Genomic DNA, 11,903 nt, shown 5'->3' with positions numbered 1-11,903 from the left:
CTAAAAGACCCTGTGGTGAAATGATGACATTACTAAGGCCACGCCCCCTGAGAACAGGAAGTGTCATGTTTTACTCTGATCGGTCGCTATCTTACACCTTTGAACTAATCAACTGGAAACTTTTTCCAGAGAAAGAAGACATGTGGGTGTATTTTGGATTCCAGCCCCGACCGCGATGGCGCAGGTGGGCGTGGCGTGGCGAAGTGACCTCTAATTGCTTTGGCTCTGAATTCCACAGTTTTGGGCAAAGCTTCTCCAAACTCACTAGGATGGATCTTTATCCACCCCGACAGGAATCCATAATAAAATTTGGTGGGCGTGGCTTAATTTCTTTATGGCGCCCCCTAGAAATTTAAAATGATCAGCCCCAAGCCATGCTATAACCTATAATTACGAAACTTCTTACACATCTGTATATTGTCCTGATGTACAAAAAAGTCTCTTGGAGCCATGGTCTCAACCCAACAGGAAGTCGGCCATTTTGGAATGAAGTTCCAAAATTGACCCCATTTTTGATGTTTACAGCCTTCGTATTTGATCGAACTCCTCCTACAGTTTTTCAGATACAGACTTCAAAATCGCTCAGCACACACTTGAGGCATCAAAGGTGAAAAGTTATCAAAGGAATTCTCGTACGTCAAAGTATGTGGGCGTGGCTATGTGTCAAACTTTGACTATTTGCCGTGAAACATAAAACTCTTATAACTCCTACACTAAAACTGTCAGAGGAAGCAAACTTTCAGTGATTGATCATCATGGGTTGACCTAAAAGACCCTGTGGTCAAATGATGACATCACTAAGGCCACGCCCCCTCAGAACAGGAAGTGTCATGTTTTACTGGGAACGGTCGCTATCTTACACCTTTGAACTAATCAACTTGAAACTTTTTCCATAGACAGAAAACATGTTGCTGTATTGAAGATTCCAGCCCCGACCGGCTTGGATGGAACAGGTGGGCGTGGCGGCGTGCCGAAGTGACCTCTAACGCCGCTGTCATTCGTTTGGCTCTGATTTCCACAGTTTTGGGCCGAGCTGTTCCAAACTCACTAGGATGGATCTTTATCCACCCCCTGAAAGAAATCCATAATAAAATTTGGTGGGCGTGGCCTAATGTATTTATGGCGCCCCATAGAGAATTTTAAATGATCAGCCCCAAGCCATGCTTTAACCTAGAATTACGAAACTTGGTACATATGTGTAACTTTTCAGGACGAACAAAAAAGTCTCTTGGAGCCATGTTCTAAATTCAACAGGTTTTCTGTAATTTTGGATTTAAGTTCACTGTTCAGAAATAAATATGTGTAATTCCCTTTTAGGCCTCTTTGTGTCACTGTTACTCCACACATGAATGTGGTAACCTTTAAAGGGCTCAAATGTTTTAAAATGTAATTTAACTCCACTGCGCCCCCTAGGTTAATCCATCAGCTATATCTCTGCCGTAAATGGACCGATCTGCACCAGATTTTTTGTGAGTCGGGGAGCGCTGCGAACGCATCCACGTGTGTCGTGCCGGGCGATCGGGCGGGAAGGTTCGCGGACGGCTCCTGTGGCGAGCGGGTGCCGGCTCTGGAAACGGTGCGAGAGCTTCCGCGGTGGCTGGAACTCCGCGGTGGCCAGTGAGCCGGAGCAGCGCTTGCTGCGAGGGCCGCACGAGGCTGCTTGCAGCTTTAATTATTATTATTATTCTTTATTATTCTTCCACCCAAATGAATTGCCTTTTTGGAGGCTTTATCATATTCAAAAACTCACCAAATTTGGCGGACGCATAGAGACTGTTTAAAATTTACGTATTTTAAGGTCGTTGCAAAAATCGCAATAAAAATGGCTCAACAGCGCCACCTAGCAATTTTCAAAAGACCCTTTTCTATTCACTTACTTTGTCGTAGAGACTTGAAATTTGGTACAGTTGTAGAGCTCCCCAAGACGCTCAGAATTTACAATTATTGTCATAGTCCAAGTATCACAGGAAGTCGGCCATTTTGGATCGAAGGTCACATTTTGACCCGATTTTTGCCGTTTACACCCTTCGTATTTGATCGAACTCCTCCTAGGGATTTCGATTGATCGGCTTCAAACTCGGTCAGTCTGATCATAAGGCATGGCCGATTAAAAGTTATCAAAACGGTGAGTTTTTGAGTATGTTGAAGGGGGGTTAGCAGGGGTCAAAGTTCACCTACTTGCCATGAAATTCAAAACAGTTATAACTCCTACACTAAAACTCTCAGAGGAACCAAACTTTCAGTGATTGAGCATCATGGGTTGACCTAAAATACCCTGTGGTCAAATGATGACATCACTAAGGCCACGCCCCCTGAGAACAGGAAGTGTCATATTTTACTGGGAACGGTCGCTATCTTACACCTTTGACCTAATCAACTTGAAAGTTTTTCCAGAAACAGAAGACATGCTGGTGTATTTTGGATTCCAGCCCCGACCGGCTTTGATGGAGCAGGTGGGCGTGGCGGCGTGGCGAAGTGATCTCTAACGCCGCTGTCATTCGTTTGGTTCTGAATTCCACAGTTTTGGGCAAAACTTCTCCAAACTCTCTAGGATGGATCTTTATCCACCTCCTGAAAGAAATCCATAATAAAATTTGGTGGGCGTGGCCTAATGTATTTATGGCGCTGGCTAGAAAATTTTAAATGATCAGCCCCAAGTCATGCTTTAACCTAGAATTACCAAACTTGGTACATATGTGTATCTTTTCAGGACGAACAAAAAAGTCTCTGGGAGCCATATTCTAAATTCAACGGATTTTCTGTAATTTTAGATTTTTTAGAAAAAAAAAATATGTTATTCCCATTAAGTCCTCTTGGTGTCACTGTTACTCCACACATGAATAAGGCGAGAATTACACAGTATGAGAGAGGTGCTGTAATGGTGATATTAACCACTTGGTGTCACTATCACGCCATACATGACTATGTGTACATTTTTACCACTGCAATTCCCAAAGATGCATCTGTGTATTTTGTAGTTCCACAGTTACGTTGTTTTCGATACTTCTGCTGGCTCGTTGGGATAAAAATAGCCTCCACGGATAACATTAACGATCAATCCTTCCTTAATCCCGTCTGCATGTGCGTTTTTATTATGTAAGTATACATTTCCATCTCCTATATTTGCGTTTATATCACTTATTAGCACTAGAGAACAGAATATGAATATGACGGTTCACAGTCAAGCTAACGCAGCTAAGCTATCTACGTGCACAGAAGCATGCAGGATTTTATCGGAGAGAGCAGCGCCTGCAGCTGCACTCTGCTTATTAATTTTCCTGAAGTAAGAAAAGAAGAATTTCTGATATTTTTATTATTGAATCATCTTTATAATTAACAAAATTGTGGAGAAAAAAAAGATTCTCTGTCAAAACATCTTGTACGTGGCCGCCAAAGCTTAAATCTTATTTCTCAGTTCGCTTTTTTATTTGAACCTCCGGTACTTCTAAGGCGGTTTGCATCCCAGCGAAAACATCTTGTACGTAAGCGCCGCCTTAAAGCTTAAATCTTATTTCTCAGTTCGGTTTTGTTTTATTTGGTGCTTTTTCTGTAAGCTAAAATGAATAAGCAGAATTTGAACCTCCGGTAGTTCTAAGAGCGGTTTGGATCCCAGCAGAGATTTTTACTGTGTGGTTCTGGCTCGATCTTTAGCACACACGCACGCACGCATCGCGCCTCCATCCCCCACCCTCGAAGGGTTGAATATGACGGTTGACAGTCAAGCTAACGCAGCTCCCTTGTTTTGACTTATGATGTTTTTTTCAAAAATTGCATAGAAACGAATGAAGAATTGCCTTAATTTTCATGCTAATAATGTTGTAAAACTGTTGTTTGCAATATTTTTACATCAGTTTAAGAAATTTACAGTATATATTGTAATTCTAAATTATAAAAAATATTTTTGTAAATATTTGACATTTTCACAGTGAATTTTTATTTATTTTTTCAAATCGGATTTTGTTTGAAATCAAAACAAAATTTGTTTTGATTTTGATCAAATCAAATAAAAATCAATGATTTGAATGAACTTTAAACTCATTCTTAGAGTTTAAATTAGAGTTTAAATTAATTTTAATTTTAATGCCATGGCTCTTCAGCATTTATGTGAGCTTTAAGGGATTAATTTTTGCTTTGAGATCTGTTTACTTTCTTCCTAGTTAAAGAAAGCACATTTCAGCAGCAAGGCATTTAAAAGTGCTTTACACCAAATCAAAGACAAAAACACAATGCAACATAGAATCAACAATCAAAACAAAACATCAAGTCAGGTTTTGTCAATACATTTGCAATTTATTACATTTCAAATACAACTCTAAACAAGTGGGGTTTTAATTTAGATTTAAAGGAAGTCAGTGTTTCAGCTCTTTTACAATTTTCTTGAAGTTTGTTCCAGATTTGTGGTGCATAGATGCTAAATGCTGCTTCTCCTCATTTGGTTCTGGGGATGCAGAGCAGACCAGAACCAGAAGACCTGAGAGGTCTGGAAGGTTGATACAACAGCAGCAAATCTTTAATGTATTGTGGTGCTAAACCATTCAGTGATTTATAAACTAACAACAGTATTTTAAAGTCTATTGTTTGAGCTTCATGGTGCCATTGGAGGGACTTTAAAACTGGTGTTATGTGCTCTATCTTCCTGGTTTTAGTGAGAACACGAGCAGCAGCATTATGGATCAGCTGCAGCTGTTTGATTGGTTGGACAGACCTGTGAAGACGCAGTTGTAATAATCAATGTGGCTGAAGATAAACGCATGGATGAGTTTCTCTAGATCTGGCTGAGACATTAGTCCTTTAATCCTGGAAATGTTCTTCAGGTTATAGTAGGCCATCTTTGTGACTGTCTTTATGTGGCTGTGAAGGTTCAGGTCAGTGTCCATCACTACTCCCAGGATTCGGGCCTGATTGCTGATTTTTAGTTGTAATAACTGAAGCTTTGCACTGACTCTAGATTGTTCCTCTTTAGGTCCAAAGATAATAACTTCAGTTTTGTTTCTGTTCAGCTGGAGAAAGTTTGGCACATTATCTGTTCTAAGCATCTGTTCTGTGTTTGGATGGGTTCTGAGTAACCTGGTGACTTTAGATGTGCTGCTGCACCACCTGGATAGAATGATTAGTTCATTAGCCCCACCCACTACCCACAGAAAGTCACCATTTTTTCCTACAGTATGTCTAACTTTTCTCTGTTTTTTATATGGATTTAATCCAGTGCAAACCCACTTAAAATGATAAGGTGATGACATCTGTCAATGCTGGCTGAACAGTGTGGGCGTGGCCAGATGGCGAATGTCAGACCCTCGCCATATTCATACGATTGTCTTTAAATCACACATGGATGATCCGATTGGAACCAAACTTGAAATGTAAGACCTGTGGTAACCTTTAAAGAGCTCAAATGTTTTGAAATGTAATTTGACTCCACTGCGCCCCCTAGGTCAATCCATCCGCTATATCTCCGCCGTAAATGGACCGATCTGCGCCAGATTTTTTGTGAGTCGTCGGGAAGCGCTGCCGAACGCATTCGCGTGTGTCGTGTGGCGGGCGATCGGGCGGGAAAGGTTCGACGGCTCCGCCTGGCGGCGCCGGCTCTGGAAACGGTCGAGCTTCCTGCTGCTGTAACTCCGTGTGGCGTGAGCCGTAGCGCTTGCTGCGAGGGCCGCACGAGGCTGCTTGCAGCTTTAATAGTATTGTTATTATTGTTATTATTATTATTATTATTATTGTTATTATTATTATTATTATTATTATTATTATTGTTATTATTGTTATTATAATTATTATTATTATTGTTGTTATTATTATTATTGTTATTATTATTATTATTATTATTATTATTATTATTATTATTATTATTGTCATTATTATTATTATTATTATTGTTATTGTTATTATTGTCATTATTATTATTATTATTGTTATAATTATTATTATTGTTATTATTATTATTATTATTGTCATTATTATTATTATTGTTATTGTTATTATTATAGTTATTATTATTATAAAGTCTGGTCCACATTGCCAGCAGTAAGTCGGGCTCGTTTCCGCTGAGAGTTGGACTCCACCAGGGCTGCCCTTTGTCACCGATTCTGTTCATTACTTTTATGGACAGAATCTCTGGACCAGCCAAGGTGTTGAGGGGATCCGTTTTGGTGGCCTTAGGATCAAATCTTTGCTTTTTGCGGATGATGTGGTTCTTTTGGCTTCATCAGGTCGTGATCTGCAGCTCTCACTGGAGCCGAGTGTGAAGCCACTGGGATGGCGATCAGTGCCTCCAAATCCGAGGCCATGGTCTTGAGCCGGAAAAGGGTAGAGTGCCTTCTCCAGGTCAGGGGGGGTGTCCTGCCCCAAGTGGAGGAGTTCAAGTATCTCGGGATCTTGTTCACGAATGGGGGAAGAAGGGAGCAGGAGATCGACAGGCGGATTGGTGCAGCGTCTGCAGTCAAGCGGGCGCTGTACCGGTCCGTCGTGGTGAAGAGAGAGCTGAGCCAAAAAGCAAAGCTCTCGATTTACCGGTCGATCTACGTTCCCACCCTCATCTATGATTATGAGCTTTGGGTCATGACCGATAGAACGAGATCACGGATACAAGCGGCCGAAATGGGTTTTCTCCGCAGGGTGTCTGGGCTCGCCCTTAGAGAGAGAAGCTCAGTCATCCGGGAGGGACTCAGAGTAGAGCTGCTGCTCCTTCACGTCGAGAGGGGCCAGCTGAGGAGCATCTGGTCAGGATGCCTCCTGGACGCCTCCCTGGTGAGGAGTTCATGTCCCACCAGGAGGAGGGGAAACCCAGGACACTCTGGAGGGACGATGTCTCTCTGCTGGCCTGGGAACGCCTTGGGATTCCTGGGAACGCCTTGGGATTCCTGGGAACGCCTTGGGATTCCTCTGGAGGAGCTGGAAGAAGTAGCTGGGGAGGGAAGACTGGGCCTCCCTTCTGAAGCTGCTACCCCCACGACCCGACCCGGATAAGTGGAAGAAGATGGATGGATGGATGAACCAAAGTTCAACTGAAAATGAAGCTAAAAGGATCTATTTTTAATTTACTTTTACAAACATTAACAACGTTTTCTGCCTTCGATCCAAATTCAGGACTGAAATAAACCAACAGAGGATTTCAGTTCACCTGAACCAATAACACTAAAAAAGATCAAGAGCATCTAAATTTGGTTTGTGAAACAGTTTCTCTCCTGCTAGGCTGAACGGGACAGGAACCGAGTCTTACTGCAGAAACGGCCGATGGTTCCGTCCACAACCAGGTCATAAAAAAACGTTTCTGTGATCGGACCGAACGGCGCTTCACTGACCCAACCCTGCAGAGTTAATGGATTCCTCCGACTTGTGTGTCACAAAAACCCGGGAGGTGAATTCCTCTCACGTCTCACTGGAAGAATTGGACGACCTTTCAGGTCACCGCGGAGATCCAGACGCTTCTTTCTCTCTTGATTTTCAGATTAAGAACTGAACTGTGGAGAAATGAAAGAGTGAAGAGATGAAAAGCTTTTAACACCCAGTTTTAATCACAGCTTCTCTTCAGTAACCAAACATTTTTAATTTAACTAAAAGGAGATAAAAAATGAGTCAACATGGAAATACAGCACAATATGATGCTGCAGCTGATCGGCTGTGGAAATGAAGCATCTGACGGACACTTTAAGTTTATGATTTAAGCAAGTTTATAGAGCTTAATGCAAATTTTCCACAAAATTGTAAAAAAAAAAAACATTGGGCTTAAGTGATGCTACCTCCCACCTGCAGGTGGCAGTATCCCTATTTGTGCTGCAGTGCTGCCTCAGTCGTATTTTATGTCAAGTCATAATCTGTGATTGACGTAGAGAAAAAAGTCACATTTAGTGCAAATATCACAACGTTTCTCTGAATTAGCTCCACAAATCGTAGATTTTAACTGCAAAACAAAAACACAAATCCAGTCTCTTCTTACTATGGTGTGACTGCAGATAGAGATACGGGAGAACATTTCTGCCACAAAACTGTTGCAGGAAACAGCAACAACATTTCTGAGCTCCAGTCTGTATTCTCTCAAAGGTTGAACTTTTGCGAGTGCCGTAATTTGCTGACAGCTGACACAATTTACTTCACATTAATAGATTCATAAACACAAAACAATATATATTCTAGCTATAATTTCGGTATGTTTTACTTTCATAAACAGTTCCTGCTGCTCCAAGTGAAACTTTAAAGCTCCTTTAGAAACGATCCTACGCTGTCTAGCAGCAGAGAGGATCAATACTGAATTTCTTTTCTGCTTCTTTTTCCTGTTTTTTCTGTTGTTAAAACTCTTTAAAAATATCCTGAAATCTCTTGAGTTATTTTCCTTCCCTCAAGCTGCACATATGGGTTAAGTGCAGAGCTTTGTTTCACTTATAAGCTCAAAAACCAGCAGGAGATCCTCATTAGAGACGCTCAGAGCCGCCTGGGCTTCTGTGTTCAAACAGCTTTTTGTTTTTAAAGCCAACAAAAGAGGAAACTCTGGGTGTCTGCAGATTATGTGGTTAGACTCTTCTCATTAAACTCTATTTTTGTGGAAAATGTCTCTCCTGCGTTTCATCATCGGATCCAAACAGAACCAGATTAGATACACTGGTAAATTTTTTAATATGTTAAAATGCAGTGGAAGCATTTTCCTCCATGAAACATGTAAATGCATCATCTCTGTTTAAACTGGCTTCTGTAACTTCTGGTTGTATTTTTATTTCAGCAGGTTGTTGCATCTTAAGCTGTTTCCATTACTGGGAATAAAATTGATCTGCTTTCCTCTTTAAAAGTTTGTCTGTCACAGAAATCATTTGCTTTGATGTGATAAAATGTGAAAATATGTAAGACTTTTTGCATATTTAATGCAATCCATCAGGAGCAGAAGTCAGATTGGATAATCGGGAAAACCGGGACAATTCCCGGTGGGCAGGGTGGACGTGTACGGCAAGTCATTTGATCATCAAATCAGTGTCACCTGAACTTTCTGCAGTTGCATTCCAGATATCTAAAAATGAGTTTTGACCACATTTTAAGATAATTAGTACGGATGAACTGATGTCGATACCGACATCCGATATTAAAATGCTGTTATGATATTTACTGATATTATATATATTTCACTATCATTTTGGCACAAGAATAAAACTGGAAACAGAGGGCAACAACTGGACCTGTTGCAATAAATCAATAAATCAATAAATCAATTTATCACATAATAACTTAAAATGAGCTCAATAATTAGGATTTGCATGATGTCTTCCAGTTCCAGTGTTTTGAAACTGTGAGTATATTGAGAAACTACAGTATGGGACAGATAAAATGTGATAAAAAAAAATTAATTCTTCTGCTTCTCCCCTACTAACTAGAAACAGCCAATCAGAGCCAGGAGGCGGGGCTTAGTGCTGTCAGTCACCGTCACCCGTCCCCATGCCACAATGCAGCTAGCACAGCCTGTCGTGAATGCTATGGCTATTTAGCATGGCCACCGATGATTGCAAAGAAACAACAGGAAGTTGTTTGCACATTTAGGAGCACGTTCATGAGGATGACTGACAGCACTAAGCCCCTCCTCCTGGCTCTGATTGGTTGTTTTTGGCCAGGTGTGTTGCATTACCATAGTACCTAACTAGAGGAGATCAATTTTTTCACAGATTATTTGCCTCATATCAAACTGTCACAACATGGTGACAGTTTGAACAAACATGTAAAAAAACATTTTTTATAAAAGTTACGTACTGCAGCTTTAAGAAGAACTTCATCACTTTTCTTCCTCTTGTGAAAAAAGGTGAAGCTGAAGGAGATCCAGAAACCTGTGACTGTTCAAAATATTGGCTGGTTACAAAAAGAGCAGAGAGGGAGAGAGAGAGAGACACTGGACGAACTACTGAAAGAGTTTTAGCAGCTGATAATCAAAAGGTCAACACAGATGGTGAATTAATAAACTAGCGCTTCTGAACTTATCTGGAAAAAATCATTTTAGGAAGCTAAGTGCGGTGAAGTGCAGGTTTCTTCAAAGTTAGCTAAACTGCTAAGCTAAAAATTAGCTGTGAGATCAGCATATTAGTGCAGGTGTTCCCACCACTGACTAAACTAAATGTATCCCTAGAATATAGCCTTGAGGAATGCCATGTTTAATTTTTGTTTGCGCAGATTAATAATTGCCAATATCCAGTTTTTAAAACAAGATCTCAAACTGGCTATTAGCATATTACTGGACAAAAAGCTAAGGACTTTTCCAATCGTTTGGCATGCTAACTTGACCTCTGCAGCCTAATTTCTGTGGTGGAAACCTCAGTAAAAACCACACCAGGTTTTTTTCTCCTTCAAATCCGAGTAAACTTGTTTAGAAACTCCATTTTTATTTGAGATATGAGGCTTTCAGGTCAATTTATAGCTAAGAAACATGAGTACCAACAGAAACAGGAAGATATCACCATTATTTATCACTATAAAACAATTCATGATGTTTGTTTTCCAGGAAATTCAAGATCTGGAGAGAGATAAAAAATAATAATCAGAAGAGAAAACCTTGGTGCTGAGAGTATAAAGATATTCAACATTTTCTGTCAGGCAGTGGAGTAACAAAGATTAATGCTAGGAAAAAAGATGAACAGTTTTATTGCTGTGAAACTTTTTATGCACACACACACACACACCCTCACACACACACCCTCTCACACACACACACACACACACACACACACACCCTCACACACACACCCTCTCACACACACACACACACACACACACACACACACACACACCTATTTTCCTTCATTAGTTAGTGCTTTTAGTCAAAATAACGTATAAACTGCTTCTTTAAATCACACCTTATTTACGTTCAGCTTTCTCAAAAAGGTTGAACATCTTTTTATTAGTCATGTTATTTTAAGTTTTAGCTGTTTGTTTGTTTCCTATTTACATGTTTACAGTTTAATGTTTAAACTGCTTTAGCAATCATGCTAACTTACTTTAGCACACTTACCTTCCCTCAATTTTTTTTTCCAGAAAAATCCCAAAGTGCTAATTGACTTGTTGGTTTGTAAACTGTTAGCAAAATAAAGTTTGAAGTTTTAAGGATTAACAGTTAAGAACTATTTTTAAGTAGCAGACTGTTTATACTAGTGCTCTTATTTTGAAATGGGTGATAGCTGTTTCCGCTGTTGTGTCACTGAAACATGGTGGGTATCAGCGCGGTGAATTTAGCGCGTTAGCTTCCACTACGCACCACGATGTAGCATGTTAGTGCTACTAATGTTCATGATTAGAGCTGCTAACTTTTTCCATCTTTTTATTGTCTTTAGTGTCATTTTCCTTTTTTTATTTGCTTCTGTATTTCCCTGCAAACTATTTTTGAATTACAACGCTGGTACAATAAAAATAAACCTGCCTGCCTCCTTTGCTGTTTGGACAGAGTCTGTAATCCCCAGGACATTTTTAGCCTGAATGTTTAGCAATCTGAAGGCCACTGGAAGCTTATCAAAATGTATCACACACAGTACAGTTAACGTAGCACCAACAGCAGCCTTGCAAATGATCTGCTTTACAATCTCCACCATCCGACACTCAGGGGACGGCACATGCAAATTGCACGTTTCAAATGGTGTTGGGCTTTTTAGAGATTAAGCTCCAGCTTTCAGAACATCTCCCCTAATGCTCAGCGGAAGCACCGCAGACACTAATGTCAGCAGCCAAGCATCTTAAGCCCTGACTGAGCAAGTTAACAAAGAAACAAACTGCTGGGAAATTATCCAATGGCTTACAGTTATAAAGGAGTGAACATGATAATTCACTTTATTTCTGTAATCTGGAGTTAGCGGCTCATGTTTCGTAATCTTGCTCTTATTTTCCCCAAACGTTGTATAAATCCATAAATAGCAGTAATTGAAGTGGATTACTTTACTAATTTTACT

Source organism: Gambusia affinis, linkage group LG16, assembly GCF_019740435.1.
Source record: "Gambusia affinis linkage group LG16, SWU_Gaff_1.0, whole genome shotgun sequence".
Classification (NCBI taxonomy): domain Eukaryota; kingdom Metazoa; phylum Chordata; class Actinopteri; order Cyprinodontiformes; family Poeciliidae; genus Gambusia; species Gambusia affinis.
This window is presented reverse-complemented; position numbering follows the sequence as displayed.